The 12,475-nt window shown below is 31.1% G+C and overlaps 1 pseudogene; it reads left to right on the forward strand.

The window, feature by feature from the left end:
• Positions 1-1,495: 1,495 nt before the first annotated feature.
• LOC112476239 lies at positions 1,496-1,614 on the forward strand (annotated as a pseudogene).
• Positions 1,615-12,475: the final 10,861 nt, after the last annotated feature.

Here is a 12,475-nt window from a genome sequence, read left to right on the forward strand (position 1 = left end):
CAGGTTAATAAACACACTATATATCTATAATATGCAAGGTACATGCCTAAGTACTTGTAAAAAAATGGGTGAATGTTGTTTAGAAAGTCAGATATTTAAATGGTTAAGTAAAATATTATGGTTCATAGATTATTACATAGTTCATATCTATATAGAGATGCAGATTCAAAATCTATTTTTAGAATAGCTCAATGTTTCCCAAGGTGTGGCCTTAGGAATACCTCATCAGAATCACAAGTAGCATTTGATGAAATCCAGATTCTGAGTCTCAATCCCATACCTCTCAGATCAGAATTTGAGACAGGAGGGGTGAGAACCTTTCTGTAACAACTTTTTGAGAGATTCCTTGATCTGTAAATATTGAACACTATTCCACCACAGATATTATCACTTTTACAAAGTGACATAGCAAGTGAATACTAAGAATATCAGCTGTTTTGAGTCTAGATTCCAAATGGCTCTCATTATGATATACAGATGCCATATATTAATGACTTCACATCTTAATTCCCTAGCTGAATAAATTATGATCCCTTTTAGGGAAATTAAAATAACTTGTTTATCTTTCCTAGTAACTTGCGTGTACTTCACTTGGTGGGTAAGAAAACGTCAAAAAGTGAAAGCAACAAATTTTTAAAAGTAAAGGGGTACTGACAATTGTGTGCTTGTGTGTGTGTGTGTGTGTGTGTGTATGTATCACATAATGAACATACACACAAATAGGGATATATTTTTTACTTCCAGTTGATGTCTCAATAGAGAAAAATCGAGTTGTATTTATAAGCAAACATTTTATGTTTTGGGTACTATTTTAAATTTCACTTAAAATATTTTTCAATTTCTCATTGTTAGTGTAGAAAAATAAATTTGTGCTTAGTATATTGACTTGGAATCTTGTGATCTTACTAAACTTAACTATTAGTGCTAAGCATAGTAAATATTTTGTAGATTCCTTGGGATTTTCTATTTGGAAAATCATATCTACAAATAGAGGTAATTTCATTTCTTCCATTCCAATATGAATACCTAATGTATTTTTTCCATTTAATTTCTGTGTCTAGGACATACCCCAGTCACACAGATTTAAAAAAAAAAAAAAAAAAGACTTAGGCAAAAGAAGTTAGGTAATGTTATCTCTTATGGAAAGTGACCATCTTTTTCCAAAGGGTGCTACTTAATTGCCATGTAAATTGTATTCCCAGCTGTATTCATGACCCACTTTCAAATTTATAAATTGTTTGCTAGAGGATATTAAGACTCCTTCCATCTGTATTTTCACTCTTTGGCCAAAGGGTTACTAATAAAATCATGAACTCTAAAAAAATAGAGTTGGATAACTATCAAAAAATACATGATAGAAAGTGAAGCACTAGGAATTTGAATTGGGGTCTATTTAACACCAAAATCTTGACATTTGAGTGCTAGCAACCAACATAGAAATGATTACTTTTTCTACAACATTCCCAAGTTATAACTCTATAAAGATATCATTGGAGTCTATGGCCATGCCACTCTGAACACTCCCGATCTCTTCTAATCTCAGAAGCTAAGCAGGGTCGGGCCTGGTTAGTACTTGGATGAGAGACCATCTAGGAAGACAAGGTGCTCTGGGCAAATAAATAAACAAACAAACAAACAAACAAATAAATAAATTGTTGGAAAAATTATTTATTAATGAAACACTGCTCTTGCATACTTTGTAAAAATTTACACAAAACTTTCAGTGATTTGGCTTAAAAAATTAAAATAAATCCTTCAAATTTCACCACTTTTGACCAGCTTAGCATGACTATAAGTGAAAATGACTTTCATCAATGCTGCACAATAAAGAAAAATAAAGGCATATAATTACTTCCATAATTAATGATAAATGTGAAAAAATGAGTAGTTCTATGTAGCAAAAATATAAAAATATCTATGGAGAGTTGTTTAGACATGTTTTCTAATTCTTTCTATTACAGCATGTCTGGTTAGAATTCATGCAATTCTAACATGCAATTAGTTGCATGTTATACACATGCAATTAGTTGGATTATCTACTACATCTACTCATAATCCTCATGCTCTTCCTTCATTAAATTTTATTATTACCACATGTTTAAATGTATGTGGAAGTAAAGGAAAATTATTTGGTCATACATGGTAAAATGCAGATTTCTGAATTGAAGGCAAATTCAGTAATAGAAAAAGTTACATTGTATGAATAGCATAGAAACCAGATATGTACACTATATTTGCCCTAATATCTGTGCTCAATATTTTCTAAATATTGATAATTATTATCTGAGAACTGTTTAATATTTAACTATGTTTAAACTATTTTATATTCAATTAATAGAAATTAAAATGTTACTGTCTTATTTATTTATAGTTATTTCTAGTTTGATTTCTGAAACATTTTATTTTGATAATCTAAAAATTATGATTATGTATGTATATTTATTGTTTTTGTAATAACAATGACATAATTTAAAATTATAAATTATTTTTATCTTCAATTAAGAAAGGAACCTCATTCATAACCAGTTATAACAAGTTTTGAGATATATGTGGGTGTATAATATGAATTACATGTTTTGTATTGGCCAAAAAAATTTTATGTGAATCTGTTTCCTTCAAGTGAACTTTACTAAACATACTCTTGAAACACTAAATTTATACAACAAAATGCTGTCTTGTCTGAGTCTTAAATCTGTTTTTTAAATGACAAACAAAAGCCCTTAATTTTTATTTTACTTATTTCCAATCACCAGATCACTGAGCATTTTTTAGGAGGAAGCTCGCTTCTCTTTGATGGTTTATCTAAAGCGGATATCTGGTCGAGAGCCTAGAGAAAAATCAAATTACATTGAACTAATTATTTTAATATAACTGGCAAGTGTATGGTAAATTTCTAATTGGTAGGCTGTTTATATTTCTTCTTGTTATAACAGGATAACTTTAAAACAGTCTCTGTTGATTTTAATTCCCAATTTTATTCTTCTTATAAGATACTTAGGCAAAACTAAAAACTAAAATAAATTCTAATACATTATGTGAGAGGCAGTTGCTTGCATTTTCATTATATTATATTGTGTGAACTATATACAATCACTTATTCTGAAACAGAAAAGGTAGATTTTAGAAGTATCTATAGAAAAGCTAAGCTCATGCTGAAATTAAGGGATTCATATGATTAAGTTTTAACATTGTTTCCTCTAATATTTACTTATTTGTTTACAATAATTTTATATAAAGTGAAACAGGCTGTTGACAACTTAAAAATAATCAATACAAGAAAAACTACAAAGAAACCAAAAGAAGAAAAGTACATTTTTGGAAAAGCCATTTCTTTTTTGGTTTAAAATTCTGCTTTCTGAATACTATCACTCCTCAGATAATTGTTTCAACTCTCAAGCAATCTTTGCCATTTGGAACTTGTCATGATTTCTATTGAGTAGCCAATGTGATCTCTTGATTTCATCATTGCTCTACTTAAAATTCTTCACTAGCTTGTTACAGTGAGAGAAAAAATCCCAACTTCTTGCTATTGCTTACTTGACATTTTTCCTACATTTCCAACCTCATTTCACATCTCTCACTTTGTTCCATTCATTCACTGTGCTGCTCTATACTGGGTTACTCAAAACACTCAGCTTTTTCCTATCTCATTGGTAAGAAATAACTTTTTTTGCTTATTCCAACTGATCTTTACCTATTTCCTACTTGTAATTCAAATCCCAACTTATATGTCACCTCTTCAGAGAACCTTCATCCACCATTGACAGTGAGTATTGTTGCTATAACAATGAGCAGGTTGCTGTAACAATAGCAATTCCCTTTTCTCTGGTAACTTAAATATAATTTCCAATGGCTCACCTGCATTTTATGGGAATTTGACTACACTCTAAGCTAAATGATGATTTTTTTCTAAGCTCATAATTATACCAACTCTCACTATGGTCATTATTTTAAAGAGAGGACAATGACCTAGTCAGAACCCATGTGATACAGAAAAACTAACACCATAGTTTGCATAAGATTAACATTCTTAATATTTACAAAAGACTTTAATTTTACTGTTCTTCCTCTCTCTCTCTCAATTTAGACAAGGTCAAGAAACTGCGTAGCCTGGAAAGTGTCTGACACACTGACAACAATAGAAAGTCTACTTTAAGATAAAGTTGATACTAAATCTGGGGCCTTGCAGCTATCATTAAGATACTAATTCTAAAAACCCTGAAGTCTACCCAGCCTTCCAAATTGCTGTCATTATTTTTGCTTACATTTTTGTTTGTTTTTTACAGTTCAATGCACTCTTACTGATATGCATCTATCTGAATTAATATCACTATCTTTTAGTTACTTTCTATCTTATTCCTCTGTTTTATGTTCTACCTTGAATTTATAAATATCAAAAATCACATTTTATTTGTTCAAGTATTTATTTTATGCACCCTAAATAATATGAACCTTAAAAAATAGGGGTTATTTCTATATTACTCATTTTTATATCTCTAGTACCTTGAATAATGCTTTGCATATAGTAGGCAAAAAATAATAATTTTTGTTGGATAAATGAGCAATAAAAATGGCTGGAACGAGTTAACAAAATCTCAGAGGCTGCTGGTTATATCAGATTCATTAAGCATTGTCCCATTATTCTTAACAGAAACCTAGAGGTTCCATTGAAATCACAGCTCACATTAAGCTCCAAGTTCCAAATATTATACCATATTTAAGAAAGTCTGACCCTACCACATATTGAATTGACTCTATTCATTTTTGTTTATCTAAGCTTAGTTTATACTCAAGTCTGTTAAACAGGCTTTTTGCCTATGTCTGAGACTTAGCCTCAATGGTGAATCTGTTTCCAGTCCTAATCCCTTTCCCGAGTTACCCTATCCATTGACTACTCCCACATAAAAGCACCATAATCATCTGAAACTCAGCATGTATGAGATGAAGACATTTAAATAAAGACATATTGCTTTTCTATTCTTGTCCTCAATTTTTATTTTATTCTTGTCCCCAATTTTTATTCTTTACATTTGGATGTAAAGACTTGAGCCAAATGGTTTTCTTAGACTATTAGGTGAAGATGATCTTGAGAGTTTTGAGGAGTACTGGTCAGGTATTTTGTAAAATGTGCCACAGTTAAGGTTTGTCTGATGTTTTTCTCATGTTTAGACTGAGGTTATGTATTTTGAGGAGGAGGATGGTAGAGATAAAATGCCATTTCCTCACATCATATCAGGGTATATATACTCTTAACATGATTTATCACTGTTGATGTGAAACCTGATAATTTGGCTGAGGTAGTGTTTTTCAGATTTCTCCACTGTAGTTATTCTGTTTCTCTTTCTGATAGAGTATTCTTTGGAATAAAATTATTATATGCTACCCCTTAGGTAATAGTTTTTCTAGGCCCTCTCACCTGACAGAGCAAGGAAATGTATGGGTATATAGTAACATGTATACATGTATATATCCATAAGTATTTCATATGTAATCACATGTATTTATATTAAGCTGAACATGAGTACATACTGATACGCTTAGCTGTAATTCATTACCAATATGGATAATTCCAGTTTTTTCCTCTTGCTTACCTATAAACTTCTCCAACAGTGAGAAATCCAGTTCCCACCAGCCATTTACTTAATTGTTCAATTCCATTATGATCGAATGATGATGCCAGAATCATTAACATATAATTCCTTAGGAAAGAACATTATCAAGTAGTATACAGTGTGTGTGCAGTTGCTTTTGCTTTTAGTCTCACAGACTCCACTCATTTCCAAAATTATTTAGGGCAGCACCATTTCTTTCCATCCCTATCAGTGAGGCTATTTCATGCATTCATATTACAGTTAGATTGTTTTTTCACATTCTACAACCCATCCTAAGATCCTTTGAGCTATTTTTTTTTTTTACTTTGCATATGTTATGGTTCAGTCTTTGTGTTATAAAATTCTATAGCTTTTAACAAATGCATTGATTTTTGCACTGCATATTCTACTTCCCTTAAGAATTATTTTACTTGAATAGTTGGTCATTTATTATTAAATATTTTATTTATACCTAACTCAATAAACTATATTTCATTTGAACTGTAAATAAGATTATTTTTTACCACACTTTAGTAACTCTGAACACAAAATTTTCTGTAGTGAGTTTAAAATACATTATTTTTTTCCTTGGGAAGATTTTCGGTCCACTTAGTCTGCTTTGCTGCCTCCAGCAGTGACCATTTCTTCATATTTCAGGCAAAGTAAAAATTCCCAAAGCACATTTTTCCAGCCATGTAGTACTAAACTAGATTCAATAAGATAGTTTTTCAATTGATAGATCTTAGTGGTAGGAATGTTATAAAAAAATAGGTAGAAAAGAAACAAGAATGTTTCTAATAAGTAATCTCTATGTAGGTATAGCTCACCTTAAATCATAAGTATATTATAAAAGTCTACTGTGAATAATTTTGAAATAAATATACATTCAAAATATACTTGGGAAATTGTCACTGAAAACATTTCTATTAAATAGCATTATGGATTATGGACTATTTTTTACCTCAATCCAAAGTTTCATATACTGGGTTTACTTAAGCAAAGCATAATTATACAATTTAAAAAGTTATAGATAAGCTAAAACATAAACTGTATATTAAAATTAATTTGAAAACTATACCTACTGAGAAAGAGCATTTTAAAAATCAATTGTACAAATATATATTTTTCAGAGTTATGTTTATAAGGTTAATCAAGTATTACTGTCAGTTTGATTTACTTTTGAGTACCTTTAGAAAGTATTTTTAACATGAATTTTCCTATGAGAGTGAAATTATTACTTAAAATCATTAAATATGTGCTGAGCATCTGCTAATGTGTTAGGCACATATTCCAATCCTAGTAACAGTATATGGCACACTCCCTCCATCTCCCACAATATATTCCACTTCTGGAGATTACTAGGTTTAAATATAATAAGGAAAGTGTAGGAGCCAACTAAAACGCATAGCTGGAAATTCTAAAGAAATTACGTTAGATCTTTTCTTCTACTGGAGTTTTTTATAACATTTGGCACAGGGACTTTCTCCCTTGACACTGGTATAATAAGAACCAGCACAATTTGAGAATATCTCTGGATAGTCTTTTCTTTCCCATCATCCACAGGGGGAAAAAAAAGACAATGGAAAGAATCTAGTTAAAGAAGCTATTTAAGCACATTCCATTTTGGGTCTTTTCTTCCTTTGTCTTTTAGTTGGAGCAGTGAGATAAAGAAATCCAAGATCTATGAGTTCTACTGCAGTATTGTCAGCTGTATAGTGCACAAAGATTTGTGTGCAATTCAGCAACAGGGACCAAAATTCAGACCTAGGATTGAGAATGCACCAAGTTTGTTAGTTGGAATTACTTGACAATTCCAAGATTGAGATCCTAGTCTATCTCACATTTTCTTAAATTATAAAATATTTTAATATTATAGAAAATGTTAATGTATAATAAGCATAACATCTGTTTAACCATTATCCAGTTTTATCAACTGTGATAATTCACATTTTCATCTGGGAGTTTTCACTAAATTAAATATTACTGAAATGATTGAAAACTCTATACGTGCCAAGTCTATTTGCAAGAATTATTAACTTAATTTTGCTTTGTATTATACCTTAACCAAAATAATATACTTTATCACAAAATAAAAATGTAATATTATTTTCCTTAAGCAAAGCTTTATATAATCAGTGTCATCTTATATGGATATTTTTCATTGTTCTGAATTCTTCTCTGTAATTCTTCTTTATATTGGTAAACTTTTTATTAAGTATTAAGAATGCAGAATTAAGTATAAATTATACATGTTCAGCTTGGTTTTCCTTCTACAAATACAGCCATATAAACAGCACCCAGATTATTACTGTTCACAAAGAAGTTATATTTTTTTCAAGTAATTTCAATCTCACTTCAAGCCAAAAGTAATTAGTATCATAATTTCTTGATAACATAGGTTCGTGTTGACTAGTATTAAACATTACGAATATAATCATATGGCATATATTCTTTTTATACCTGGATTTTTGATGGGGATTATACTTCATCTGTAGATGAGTTTGCAAAGAATTTTGTTACAATATATTATCTTTCAAGCCATAAATATTTTTTTTCCAGTTATCTAGTGCTCTATAACAAATTTTCCAAAAATTTAGTGGCTTAAGACAACAATAATTTATTTTGCTCATTAATCTACAATTAGAGCACAGTTTTCTGAAGATTGCTTACTTTTCCTCAATACAGCTTCGGCCAGGGATACTACCAAAATGGCTTAATCACATTGCTGACAAGTTGTGGATGACTGTCAGCTAATGGTTATGCTGAAGTTGCTGGCTCTGGGCCTCTCATTGGGGCTGCTTGGTCTTTCTGCCAGCAGGACAGGTAGATTCCAAAAGCAAGTATTTCAAGAGGTAAGAACTGAAGCTGCTAGTCTCTTAAGGCCTGAGCCTGGAAACATAAAATGTTCTATTGGCCAAAGCGGTCACATCCAGGATAAAGAGGAGGAGACATAAGCTTACCTCTTCATGGGAAAAGTATCAAATAATTTGTGGCCATCTTAATCCTTCACAGAGGTATTTATCACATTTCTCCTAGATAGATAACTTACTCCTGGGCATGTCAAAGTTTGATGTTATTGTAAATGAAAAAATTCTGTAGAAAAGATTTTTTTTTTTGTTATGTGTCTCAGTTCTGAATTTTAAATAAAACCAGACTGCTATCTGTCACCATACCCCAGAATTAACTCAAAATGAGTCAAAGACCTAAATATAAGAACAGAAACAATTGTAAATTGTAAATTGTATAGAAGCAAACATAGGTACTATACTAATGGACCTTGGATTTAGAAAGGATTTTATGAATTTGACCTCAAAGACAAAAGAAGTAAAAGCAAAAATAAATAAATGGGACTGTATCAAACTAAAAACTTCTTCACAGCAAAAGAAACCATCAACAAAACAAAGAAGCAACCAAATGAGAGAAGATATATGTAAACAATGTCTCTAAAAGGATCTAATAATCAAAATGTACAAAGAACTCATATGACTCAACAAAAAACAAACGATCCAATTAAAAATTGGGCAGAGGACCTGAACAGAAACTTATCCCAAAAAGACATACAAATGGCCAATAGACATATGAAAAGATGCTCAATGTCACTATCTATTAGGGAAATGCAAATCAAAACCACAATGAGATACCATCTCACACCTGTTAGAATGACTATTATCAAGAGGACAAGATATAACAAGTGTGAGAGAGGTTGCTATTGAGAATGTAAATTAGTACAGCCACTATGGAAAACAGTATGGAGGTTCTTCAAAAAATCAAGAATAGAATTACCATAGGACACAGCAATACCTCTTCTGAGTATTTACTCCTCAAATTTAAAAACATTTATCTGTAAACATATATGCATCTTGATATTCATAGCAGCATTATTCACCGTGGCCAGGACATGGAAACAACTGAAGATCCTTCAATAGATGATCGGATAAAGAAGCTACAGTACATATATACAATGGAATACTACTCAGCCATAAGAAAAGATAAAATACTGCTATTCGCAACAACATGGATGGATCTTGAGATTATCATGCTAAGTGAAATAAGTCAGACAAAAAAGGTTAAGAATCACGTGATTTCACTTATATATGGGATATAAAACTGAAAGCAACAAACAAACAGAAACTCATTGACACAGATAATAGTTTCAAGGTTACCAGAGGGTAGGGTGGGGGAGAGGGAGAGGTAGATAAGGTTAAAGTGGTCGACTATATGATGAGGGAAAGAAATTTAACTTTGGGTTAATACATGCAATATACATATGATGTATTACTGAATTGTACACTTTAAACATAATTTAGTTAACCAATGTCACTTTAATAAATTTAATTTAAAAAATTATTTTATAAATGTCTATTGCTGATATGTAGAACTACAAATTATTTTTGAAAATGACTTGCATTCAATGACCTTGTTAAATATATTTATTAATTCTAAAAGCTTCCCCGTATTTGTTTTGGATTTTTAACATATACGATAATGTTATCTTTGAATAATTAGATTTTCTTTCTTATTTTCCAATATTTATTAGATTTATTTAGGTGTATAGGAATATATGTGTTTCATTTAAGTTATCATAGCCTACCTCAATGTCATAATGAAGGTTTAGTCCCGTGAGTCAGGCTTCAAGTATATTGTTAATAGAAGTTGTGATAGCAGCTGTGATTTACTCATTCTGAACTGAAGAGAGTAAGCTTTGATATTTCGCCATTAATTATTTTTAGGAGAATGCTTTTATCAGATTAAGTCTTCCTCCATTCCTAGTTTGCTAGGAGTTTTTGGTAAGGATGGATGTCATGCTTGGTCATATCATAGGGCTTTTTTTTTTTTCTTTTCATAATCGATTATTTTTTAACATGTTAGTTCAGACATACATTTACTTTTTGCCTTTTTTAAAATTTTGTAGACAATTTTAAATCCACCTACACAATCCCTAGTGTTCATGAATTACCATGGAAAACGTTTTGAAATCGCCCTTAACACCAAACCCAACTCGAGGTTTTCTTTGTATTTTACCTTTAGAGAATATATCCCCCCCTAATTTAAATTATTCCAGGAAACCATATCCTATCCTCTATTCTGTTTTCATGAAGGTTTTCTCGGACCTGGCTTCTTTCTCTGAATCTGCCCACAAAGAAACATAATACACAGAATTTCTTAGCAACTTTTAGGCATAGAATTTCTTAGTTTCCCCTAAAATATCTGAAGATCTTTGCACTCTCATTTCTAAACTTCTTACTCCTGCTCTTTTCCTAAGTCAAAGGATTTTTGCTTACTTTCTTGACGGTTATCTACTCTTTCAAAGATGTGTTATCTTATTATTTTATCTAAAACATTTAGTTTTGTTTTGGAGAAAGAGATTTCCAGCATCTCCATTTTGTCATACGTTTTAAAAGAGAAGACATGGTTTCTTCAACCCTTCCTTTTTTCATGTTTCAATTTCCTCCATGCTTTTTTTTTTTTTCTTAATCATGTTTGTTTGTTACTCTCTTTTCTAAGCTAGTACTATTTTTCAGATGTCTAATGATACTTGGATGAAAGCTTTGTATGAATGTCAGGCTTATCAAGTACTGGACCTCACTGTACTGTGATGTGGCTGAGACATTTCCTTGAAAGAATTACAAATGTCGGTATTTGTAAGTTTTCTTCTTGGGCACGTTAGCGTCTAGAGACTGGAACACTTCAATATTCTTTGGGGAAGTAATAACTTGGCCATTTTATTTTTTTCCTCAGCCGTGGTTTGAATGTTATATATACAATGTAGACCAAAGCAACGCCTTCCTTTCTTGAAAGTAAATGTCTTAGACCAAAGATTAAAAATAATCGCCATTATTTTTTGTGGGTCTTCCAGTCCTTACACATAACCTCTAAACCCAGAATACAAAAGATCAAAGTGTTTTCTGAATAACCTTGAAGTTCTGTGCATTCCTTAAACTGAAAGAGATTTGTTTCTGAAAGTGCATACATACATACACTGATATACTGAAGCTGTTGAGTATAGAGAAAAATATTTCACTTGTTGCCAATGCAGAATGGACAGATATACACGCAGCTACAGCTAATACTTTCTTTTCATCCCTCATTAAGTATTTTTCTTACTAGATACCATCCTAGCTGTAGGAGAGATATAATTATAAAAGAAAAAAAGAGTGGCTCTATAAGAAATCTGTAAAACAAAATTCCATGGTTAGTGTTATCTTAATGTTCATTTTCAAATACTTTTGTGAATTTTGAATTTGACCTCATTAGTATATTGTTTCATTCTTGGAAATAAAGTTAGATATATAGATCTTTATTGGAAATATGAGATCTTTGCTAAATTGTTTTGCTTTGTTTTATTTTGCTGGAGAAAATAAGGCTTGCGATGAGGCATCAGTTCTTCTATCACAATAAGTGGCATTCCAGAGAAGAAGACTGCACTAAGCTTCAATATTTCCTAAATAAACCCTGCGCTTAGTCAATTTGTTATGCTATAATTATTTTTTTCTTCTGTACTTTAATCTTTCTCTCTGTTCATAGAATACCAATCTTTCTCTTTACTTCTTGATAACCTATATCCCGTTAATTTTTTCTAATAAAAATTGCATTAATTAAAAAAGCTGATTTAGAGCAATTTTTACAACAAAATCGAAGGGAAGGTAGAGATATCTCCCATGCTGATATGCTCATGTTACTGAAGAAGTTAAAACTATGGATGCATGCCAGTCTTTTGGCTAAGGAAAAACTCCTGTTAATATTTAAAGTGCTTTTAAATGAAATATTTAGGATAAATTCCTGATTAATCCCTTTGGAAGAGATCAAATATTCCACTGAGACTTCTTCTTAAATTCATTCTACACATGCAACATTTGTTTTTCATGTGCCTCATCTCTCTTATG

This window comes from Pteropus alecto, unplaced genomic scaffold (genome assembly GCF_000325575.1).
Source record: "Pteropus alecto unplaced genomic scaffold, ASM32557v1 scaffold12, whole genome shotgun sequence".
In the NCBI taxonomy this organism is placed as follows: Eukaryota; Metazoa; Chordata; class Mammalia; order Chiroptera; family Pteropodidae; genus Pteropus; species Pteropus alecto.